The sequence below is a fragment of the Dermacentor variabilis genome, chromosome 7 (genome assembly GCF_050947875.1).
Source record: "Dermacentor variabilis isolate Ectoservices chromosome 7, ASM5094787v1, whole genome shotgun sequence".
Lineage (NCBI taxonomy): Eukaryota > Metazoa > Arthropoda > Arachnida > Ixodida > Ixodidae > Dermacentor > Dermacentor variabilis.
In genome coordinates this window covers 155,468,961-155,479,521 of record NC_134574.1, presented here as the reverse complement: position 1 = coordinate 155,479,521, position 10,561 = coordinate 155,468,961, and the positions used below count along the sequence as shown (strand labels likewise).

The following is a 10,561-nucleotide window of genomic DNA, read 5'->3' as shown; positions in this document are numbered from 1 at the left end:
CGTGGTTATCTTCCCTTACAAAAATTTTTAGTAACATTTTATAAACCGTCTTTAGACAAATGTTACTAGAACCTATCGACATTCTATAAACCGTCTTTAGACACCGTAACAACTTCCTAGTAACCTCCTACCGACTATTGGCCACCGATATTGAATTGAAAGTATAGATATAAAATGTCGATAGAATTCTTACCGACTGCTTATTATCTTATGTCGGTAGAAAGTGTCAACTGTGAAGCGACTATTTATTGACTACCTTTATACATCCTAACAACATGCTAGTAACATCCTGTCGACTATTCGCCACAGACAAATAGTTGACAGGATGTTACTAGGAAGTCGTTAGGATGTATAATGGTGGTTAATAAACAGTGCTTCACAGTTTTTAGGAAGTACATAAAAATTTTATTCAGAGGTAATTACTTTTGCAATTATATATTGCAAAAATAAGCTTTCATTATCTCTGAATAAAATTTTTATTTACTTCCTAAAAACTGTGCAGCGACTATTTATTAACCACCTTTATATATCCTAACGACTTGCTAGTAACATCCTGTCAACTATCTGTCTGTGGCGAATAGTGATTTCCAAGTGTCTAGGTGTGACATGCAACAGAAGAAGACAGGTTTACATTTGTGCTTTAATACATCCATTTAATATCCCCGGGCTAGTAATGAGGACGAGTTCTCCAGCTGCCCTGAAAGTAGGCTGAAATGTTGCGTTGTGTAGTCTAGAAAAGAGAAGAAAAAAGGCAATATATTAGTTTTGCTGCAGTGACATTGCAACACACCATGCATCTGTTTCTTAAGAAGGAAGTGCACAAGACACAAGTTTTCAACCCTGTGAGCTCTAAACATCTCCACCTGTTTTGTGCAAAGTCCTAAAATGCATGAAATGACTGAATTAGTGCATTAGAGCTGGGAGCGTGATGGATGTGCGTAACACCAACAGATGCATGAGACAAGCTCTATCATACCAATTGTCATCTACAAACAAAAGCTTTAAATCAACTTCAGTTTAATGAACTTCGATATTCGTATTGTGACCAGTACATGGAAGTTTCATGTGTGAATTATCTTAGGAAAGGCAAGGTGCCAGTCAGAACTGTGCTGCAGCTTTGCTTGGGCACAGGTACATAGAAGAGTTGACTTTTGTGTTGCACTTAAGAACCACGAAATGATACAAGCAACATGTAAGCAGTTGAACAGGCATTAGGGACGTTCTACAGCAAGATTAGAAAATGCCTTTGCTGTACAGGCAGACATTGTCGAAGCGAGCTTGTTACCAAACATGTTAGCTTTCCACAAGACAGGATATTTAGCTATTTTAGCAGGAAATAAAGGAGTATACCCTAAGATAGCACTGAAATTGCCATGAAAGGAGTTTTGTTGAAAACTGCACAAAGAATATTAAGATGCTTCTTTGTGACACACACACCTAGTATGGTGTTGACCTTCTTGGAATCCAACGGATGCTTCTGTGGAAGGCATTTGACAGCCGCCCAAAGAAGGACCTCCCTTCAATGTCTGCTATTGAAAAAGGGGCTTTAAGGAGGCGGTCCGTGAAGTGAAAGCCTGAGTTGTTAGCATCCAGGCACAGCCTCTTCAGCAGGCCCTTTTCAACATATACACCGCCACCGATGTCTACCTGTGAAACAATACAACAAGCACAGATTCATTTTATACACATATGATCAAGGAATGGTTAGGAAATGGGGTAAGGTTTGCAAAAACAGAAGTAGCTGCTCTTGTTGATTCGGTTTAAAGAACAAAGCAGCCTTACGTATACCATACATGCATTGTACTGAGCTGTGTACTTTTACGTAAGACTAGAAAGTACTCGGAACTTCAATGCGAAAGAAAGACATGCATCTGCCTAGAACTAAGCAAACGTGTGCCACCCCTTGACACAGAGTGAGATCTGGTGCTGTTTTAGTGATTAGCAGACATTGAAAGCTTCAAGCTTCATCGAGTATTGGGCCAAGCTGTGCTCGATTAGTGACACACAAGTGCTCGAGAACTATCAAACAAGATGCAATTGTCTTCAAATACAATTCTGACTTCCCCTTGCAGACATGCAGTTTTCAATTTACTGACTGCACTTAGGTGTAAAAATTTTGTCTGACAGAGTGAATAAACCACATACACAAGCAGCATTTTCATAGTTAGCATAGTCTTTAATAGGTACTGATACCTTCAATTTAGAAAGCCCTTTATATTGGGCCTCATCAAACTAATTTTATAAAAGGTTTGTCAAGGTAGAAGCATAGAACTTTAGTCATTAGAAGACAGGTGAAAGGAGTTAATTATTGCAATGATTACTGAAAATTAAATTTTAGAAAGCTCATCCCTATGAGAAATTGATGCAAGCAGTTTGTACATGTCACATAAGCATTTAGATATCAAAAATAGGGATTAGAGAAAACCTTCGCTTGGAGGTTCATTAGTGCAAGCAGCCATGCCCTCGAAGAGACATAACTTCTTTTTCTGTAGGCAGAAAGAGGCTCGAGTATTTTATTGACACATATATGTGCCCATGCATATATGTTGCCTCTGTTGTAAACCTTTTTTTTATGTACATGCAAGGTGTGTTTATAACATCTCATTGTGCACAAAATTTGCGTAATAATTTAAAGACCGCGATTTTGTAGCGATGCTATTCCTTTTCGCTATTCGTTAGTAGTCTGGCCGACGCCCCGGCCCATGCTACGTACTGCAACTGCCGGCCGTTAGCGGTGGGCGAGAAGAGTGATATAGAATCGAGGGGTAAGTAACGCTACAAAATCGCAGTCTTTAAATTATTACGCACTGCCGTAACCTACGATTGCAAGAGCTGACATCTCGTTATTAAGATTTGGTTGGTCTGTGTTTCTTAAAAGCCGGCGTCTGATTGAAATGTCTAGATTAAAAATAAACCTCGTTATTGTAATATCGGCCTATATCCGCTCTGTAACATAGAAGACAAATACGCGAAGACACTCAAGAACATAAACAATACACACAGGTTCTCGCGACGCGGACCTCCAAACCGAACTTTATACATACAAAAACCTTCATACAAGCTTCTATCTGCTTAAGCGTCAAACATAGCAATCGCGTGTCAACACGAGAAGACCATGATACATCGACGTATACATTACACATGTACTGTACTTGCGGGAATGCCTATATAGCGAATAACTTCTTGCCAGGAAACTACCGAACGAACAACAACTTTCAATGTGTTTTCATAATTGTGTGCCCATTCAGGCATCGCAATCAAGGCGGGTAGCAGAATGCAAGTACGCTGTAACATCAGAGGAAGCTTTCGTGAAATTGCTTGCTAAATGTGCACAGCAACATGGCTAACATACGATAGGAAAGCGCTTTGCTCTAGCTAGTTACACAACGCTCATTACGTAAATCATAAGCTTCAAGAATGCGCGCAAGCGCCAAACTTGCTTACCTTTCAAGACTTGGCAAACGCTCCTTCGTCTAATAGGTACAGAGGCACCGACGTTTCTCTGGCGCAAGCCCTGTAGAACTTGCGATGAACTCCAGCTCCACAAAAGCACAACCTTCAACAGTCTTCCATACACTACGATTCGAAGGCCCAGTACCAGACTTTTTCACGAGAGCGCGGGCAGGCAGCTCGGCAGAACAAAGGCAGCTCGGACGGGCGCTGTACTAGGGCACTCACTGTCGACACTGGTGGATCGCTCGAAACACACGGCGAACTAATGGCGTTACACGAGTCCCGAGGGTTTGGGATGGTTACTGCACACGACAAGGAGCACATTTTGTCTAGGCACTTCTAAAATATAACTCAAATACCACCTAAATGCAAGGAGCATTCACTACAACCAACGTGGTGTGTCGACCAAACAAATACTGCCGTAGCGCCACTCTGCGGTTTTTAGAAAAATGTATCTTAAATAAAAAAAATTGCGTGTTTTTTCCTAATAACATTTCGTAGGGTCGTTTAATAGATTTTTTGCGTCCAAAAGTGTGTATATTGTACTTTGTGATACGAAGTTTAAGGAAATGTATATATAATAAAAACGAAGGCGATGTTGCCTTCAAGATTCGCAATTTCTTCAGGTGCATGCAGCTTGCAAAAGCACGGCCTTCGAGATCGGACTTTGTCACTCAAAGGAAGCCGTAGCTGAGAGGCGGACAGGCATTTAGGCCCCAATCGTTGGGTTTACAGTGTCTAGGTAGGCATCCTTATTTATAAAGAATATACAGGGACTTAAGCCGAACCATGAGCGAGCTATACAGACACACGCGGTACGATTCGGTGTCTGATCCGACGTGCGGCGCTGCATGCTCCACATGTGCGCATGGCGTGCATCCGAAAGATTGAGCGGCGCGTAAGCTCCGCCCACATCCAGCTCCTCAGCTTGCGTTCATATCCACATCGAGAAACGCAATATAAACAGCTCTGCACAACACTGCTTCGCTTTGCGCGAACACTGTCAATAAAATTATCCCCCATCGAGTGACAGAACACTTCACGACGGCGCGTTGTCCACTGACGGCTCCACTAAAGCCAGCGATAGGGCCGGTAGGCATAGCTAGGCGGACACTGCGGCCGACAGCGCTTGCGATCCAGCCCGAGCTCGTCGAGGAGTGCTTATTTATGCCAAAACAATTAACACTGTACACATTAGGTCGGTCGTAATTAAATACAAATGGTTTACTCGACGCAGTCGTTGCGAAGGGCAAACGTGCAAGCGAAGCGAGCGGCCTCGCTCAGACGGTCGGTGTGTGATGTCTGCCCGCGAAATGCCCTCGCGTCGCGGCTCCCGATCTCGCCAGTAGCTTAGTGCTATTGTACTAGGCGCTGGTTTGCATAACAGGCTCACGTTCGAGATAATTTTACTGAACTGGTAAATATTTCATGTCGGAAACAAACTGCGGCAGGCAAAGAAAAAAAAAAAACTGCGAGAAACCGGCCAGCCAGCACCGCCTCCGTTGGACGATGAAAATCTGCCCGGTTTGTCGCACGCCGGACGTCCGATCCGGCACTTCGGCACGGCAAAACACCTCGATTCGGGCTGCCGTTTCGGCGCGTCGGACGCCGGGTCGGACACCGAATCGGACCGTGTGTCTCCCGCTTTGGTTGGCGAACACGAGCCGATCAGCGCGCCGTCCGTGCAGCTCCGTCTGCTTGCAATGGTGCATGGCCTACGGACTTCTTTGACACCAACTGAGCACGAATTCATGATGACCGCTCATATGCACGCTTCCCATGGCGCTAGCTGTCGTGTTTTCGAGAATACGTGCCCTCATGTTGAATTGGTGCGACCATATTTCCTCTTAGCGTCCGGTATTAGAAGCAATTTTTTTCTATGAACATTCTACTATCATCTGTTACTAGGAAGTTGATTAAAAATTAGGAAAACAGTTACTGTGCAAAAAAGCATTTTTTTTAAAGCAGCCAGTCTTTGCATATCCATTTATAGCTGAGATTATGTTATCTGTTCATTTTTTCCCTAAATAATTTTTAACAACTTTCTAGTAACCAGTGTTACTAGAAAGTTGATTGAAAATTGAGGAAATTTACACCTGTGCATGAAACAAGACTGTCTTGCACCAGCCATGTTCACTGAATAATTATAACCTTATTTAATAATATTCATGTATGTTTTGTAACTTAGGTTATGTACTTTAAGAACATAATTATTTTTATTGACTTCCTATTGAATGGTGTTTCTAAGAAGTTAAAATAGTGTGTCTTAACTTTCTAGTAACTTTCTTTTTACATACTGAAGTTAGAAAAGAAGCAACCAACTTTCTTTTGACAAACGTTACTAAAAAGTAAAAGTCAATAGGATGTTACTAAAGTTGATAGGAAGTTGATAAAAGTTCTAAAGAAAGTAAGGAAGCATTTTTGTATGGGTTGTCACGCAACGATAATCGTCATCTGTCTTGCCCGTATTTTCTTTCTTTAACGCTGCGAGCCCGGTACTTCCAAGTCACGAACGGTTTATGCGTTATCAGCGTGACACAGCATTTTCGACAGGAAAGTAGCAAGCGAAGAAAGGAAAGGAAACGCAAGCAAGGCAGATGACGATTACGGTTGTGGGACACATATACACCCTAAAAGGTGCAACTGTTTTAAGAATGTGTATACGTATACATGTATACACTCTAAGAACAGTTTACACCCTTTGGCTTGCCCCTTGTTGGAATCTCAGCGCTGACGCCCGTTGTTGCAAATGGGTCGCAAGCCCCAAGGGTAGCGTTGGCCTGGCGGCCTGGGGCACAACTGGAAGCATCCGAAGGTCCTGGCAAAGCATGAGTCGACTGCTAACAGAACAACTTGTTTATTCTAGCATCGCAAAAGAGCGGCCGGTCAGGTCGACCGAATTGGAGAGACGGGGGAGCACGTTACTCGACGGAAGAATTCGGAGCCTCTTGGCGTCCGGGGGCAGCTGCTTTTATACTCTCGCAGTTGAGGGCAAGAAGGAACGCCTCGATAGAGGCGCACGTGACGGCGCCGCTCGGGCACGTTGAGACGAGTAGGTGACGCATCCGCCGGGCCGGCGCCGGTCAGACCTCCTCGCTTCACAGTTGGGGGAGCTCCTCTCCCCGGCTGCCGCGCTTTGACAAGCGTGGGCACCAACATGCACACACACACACGCGCGCACACGAAGACACGTGGCATTAAAACATGCCTGGACGCGCTTGGCGGGGAGGCGTATCGGCGGCGCTGAACGGGCCAAAATGTCCGGCGCTTTGAACGAAGCCCCGGCGTCCGTTGCATCCGCGCCGGCTATACCGCGCGTCGTAGGCGAAACGTAACACCCTTCTGCCACACAAAAATAATCGTCATCTGCCTTGATGCGTTTCCTTTCTTTATCGCTGCAAGCCCGGAACTTTCCCGTGACGAACGGCACGCGCGTTATCAGAAGGGGCACTCCAAAGGGTGTAAACTGTTCTATGCTGATAACGCGCGTGCCATTCGTTACTGGAAAGTTCTGGGCTCGCAGCGATAAAGAAAGGAAACGCATCAAGGCAGATGACGATTATTTTTGTGTGGCAGAAGGGGCAAGCCGAAGGGTGTAAACTGAGTGTAAAACAACACAATAACTATAGACTCTTAAAGAGTTTGCACCATTCGGGGCTTATCTTGTCCCACAACACTAGTAGTCATCTCCCTTGTGCGCCTTTCCTTTCTTTAACGCCGCACCCCCGGTGAACCCAGGTCATGAACGACATGCGCGTCATCAGCGTAACATCTCATTCTTGACAGGAAAGTAGCGAACGCAATGCTTTCAAGAGAGGAAATGCAAGTAAGGCAGACGGCGACTATACGCCGTCGCCATCAATAATGTTTGCGTTTCCTTGAAAATTATGCGCGCTCTCTCTCCTGTCAAGAATGTAATGTTACACTGATGACTCGCATATCGTTCATGGCTTGGATGTATACCGGGCGCGCAGCGTTAAAGGAAGGAAAGGCGACCGAGAGAGATGACTGCTAGTCTTGTGGAACAAGACAAGCCCCGAATAGTGCAAACTTTTCTTAGAGCGTACAGCAACTGCCTACATTTAAAAAAAAAAGAAAAGAAAGAAAGAAAGAAGGAAGGAAAGAAAGAAAGTTTTCTTAGTACGCGTACTCAACGAAAAGTTTTCGTAAAGCGCCCTATACACTCAAAGAAAAATCATACTCGCACGAACACTTCCGGGAGCTGTTCGAAAAATACAAACTCCTTATTAACGAAGTTCTCAGGAACCTCAAAATCCTTTGTCGTACAAGTCACCTTGTTGTAACGGTCGCAACGCTCACAGATCAGGCTAAGCAAGTTCAGCCTTATACAGCATTGCATTAATATTTATACGTTTTCTTAACAGTGTTCTCTTTCTTGTATGCAGTAACCTGGCATCCTTCCTTTATTAACATTTGTGGTTTATTTTCGTTCTTATTATTTATTAACCTTTGTTTAACATGAATTCAGGGGAGACTTAGTGAAGTATGTCGCGATTTTTTTGTGCACTTTTTGTCCGGCAGAATGTGGGTACTGCAGCCAGCCGTTAACAACGACGTTCACAGCATGCTCTGTGGCGAAACGCATCAGCTATACGCAAAGTAAAGCTTCTGATCGTCGAATGCCGCCGTCGTCTCCCTTGACCTCAAGATACTGGATTCGTTTACAGCATATCCATCACTGTTGCATTTGTTGACAGTCGCGTCCTTTCCGCCATAGCGGGTTAGGAAAAGGTCACCAGTTAAGATTACGTCATCACGTCTTCATCGACTGCAACGTGTTCGCCAGCCATTGCACCCACTGATGCGCTGAAACAAGCAGCGTATACAAGTCGAGCGATTCCTGAAACATAGCAACTATACTTCTGACATCGGCACGCTGTGGGCGGAGCACGCCATGGCGACGTTTGCGCAGGGCATGGCAACATCGCACCCTCTCCAAAGCTGCATTTACCTAATCAAAATGTTTACGCTCTCTCTCTCTCTCTCTCTCTCTCTCTCTCTCTGTCACCGCGGTGTTTGTTTTGAAGCAGCAAATCAGCTGCCAATGACGCCTAAATTTCTTCGTTGTGCACGCACATGTGTTGTAGCGGTCTTCCTCGTAGATGCGTACACAATAGTAGAACCAAGGGTAGGGGGCCATACCGGTCATGTCGCTAGATTCATTAAGCGTTTTCTCGTCGTCCTAAATGTCCAAGGCCTCGGGCAGAGTAACCACGTCCTCGATCACCTCTGGGCGCGACATTCCAACAAAATATGCCTTATGGTATCTGCGCTCTTTTTACACTGCACATGTATAGTAGGTGTGGGCGCATATTCGAAATCACAAATACGAGTCGAATACAATACATACTTAAGCTATTTGCATTCGTATTCTAAAAGGAACTATTCGGAACTTTCGAATGTTCGAAACTAACCAAATATTTCGCAACAACTGAATGTCACTGCTCTCGTGAGTGTTCTCCGTCTGCTATATATATATATATATATATATATATATATATATATACATATATATATCGCAGTATTATCTGAAGTGAACGACGACAAATGCTGTGGGAGCAATGTAGACACCAAATTAGTAATGCAAGCTTTTCAGTCATGCATGTCCTTCAGCGCACTTCTTTTTCTTTTCCCAAAAATTCTGATCTTTCTTCGCCAACACTGTATTTATCATTTTTATAAAGGTAGTCATACAGCAACCATCTTTTTCTGAAAAGTTTGTTTGAAGTTTGTAGTAGTTATAGAAGTTTGTAGAAGTTTGTATGCAGTTTTATTGCTGGATTCTTCTCCATTGCGCCTGTACTGGGTGTGACATCATCATCATCATCATCATCATCGTCATCATCCTGGTTATGCTTGCAGCGCAAAGGTATCTCCCATGCTTCTCCAACTACCCCGGCCATGTACTAATTGTGGCCATGTTGTCCCTGCAAACTTCTTAATCTCATCCGCCCACTTAACTTTCTGCCGCCCCCTCCTACGCTTCCCTTCCCTTGGAATCCAGTCCGTAACCCTTAATGACCATCGGTTATCTTCCCTCCTCATCACATGTCCTGCCCATGCCCCCCCCCCCCCATTTCTTTTTCTTGATTTCAACTAAGATGTCATTAACTCGCGTTTGTTCCCTCACCCAATCTGCTCTCTTCTTATCCCCCTTAACGTTACACCTATTATTCTTCTTTCCATAGCTCGTTGCGTCGTCCTCAATTTAGGACTCTTTTCGTAAGCCTCCAGGTTCCTGCCCCGTAGGTGAGTACTGGTAAGACACAGCTGTTATACACTTTTCTTTTGAAGGATAATGGCAACCTGCTGTTCATGATCTGAGAATGCCTGCCAAACGCACCCCAGCCCATTCTTATATATACCGTCGTCATAATTTAAGAGTCGACATCTCATTCTCCTCATGGCGGCGTCGTTATACGCTTTTGTCGTTCGGCCAATCGCTATCATTCCTTCGCCGTCATTCTATCGTCACTGCGTCGGCATCTACAGTCGTCGTCATGCCTCGATGCCTACAGGCGACCTTGGCAAGCGAGTGCCATAGCAAAGTGAGACGATACCGGAGCATGTGTGACACCATATACGGAAAGTATCAGAATTACCACTAAACATATTAAACTTGACTCTATGGATATGGTTTGTCGCTACGTTGCTCGATTCCTATTAGCATTAACGTCGACAGTCATTGTGAGGTGAGTTCTGCCGTAATTCTCTCTTTTTTTTCTTCTTCTTGCAAGGGCGGGCTCCTTACCCAACGATTTCACCCCTGAAGAAAGCCGAGCGTCAGGCTGGGGGTCGCTGGCGCCCATTTCTGAAAAACCGGTGGGTGCCCGGCGGCAGTGAGTGTCGAACCCACGACCATGCACCCGCAGTCGAGGCGGATGCTATAACGCGCGAGGCCATCTCCGCAGAGATTTTATTGAAAACACGTCCTTTTAATAATTATTTGTCAAATGTCATTCGAAGTCCTCATAGAATATCTTTAATTTGTTGAATTTCGCCCAAATTTTATAAGTTATAATTAGTTATAACTTCTATGGTCATTACATGTGACGGTGTGAGGTTACTCCTCCTGGTGAGTATGCGG

General features: G+C 44.4%; 1 long non-coding RNA gene across 1 annotated transcript; it reads right to left on the bottom strand.

Annotated features, from left to right (window-relative positions):
• Positions 1 to 641: 641 nt before the first annotated feature.
• On the bottom strand, positions 642 to 3,940 carry LOC142587226 (uncharacterized). Its single transcript, XR_012829403.1, has 3 exons — positions 3,445 to 3,940; positions 1,438 to 1,647; positions 642 to 730 (listed from the first exon to the last, which is right to left on the bottom strand). It is a non-coding gene; the product is annotated as an uncharacterized LOC142587226 (long non-coding RNA).
• Positions 3,941 to 10,561: the final 6,621 nt, after the last annotated feature.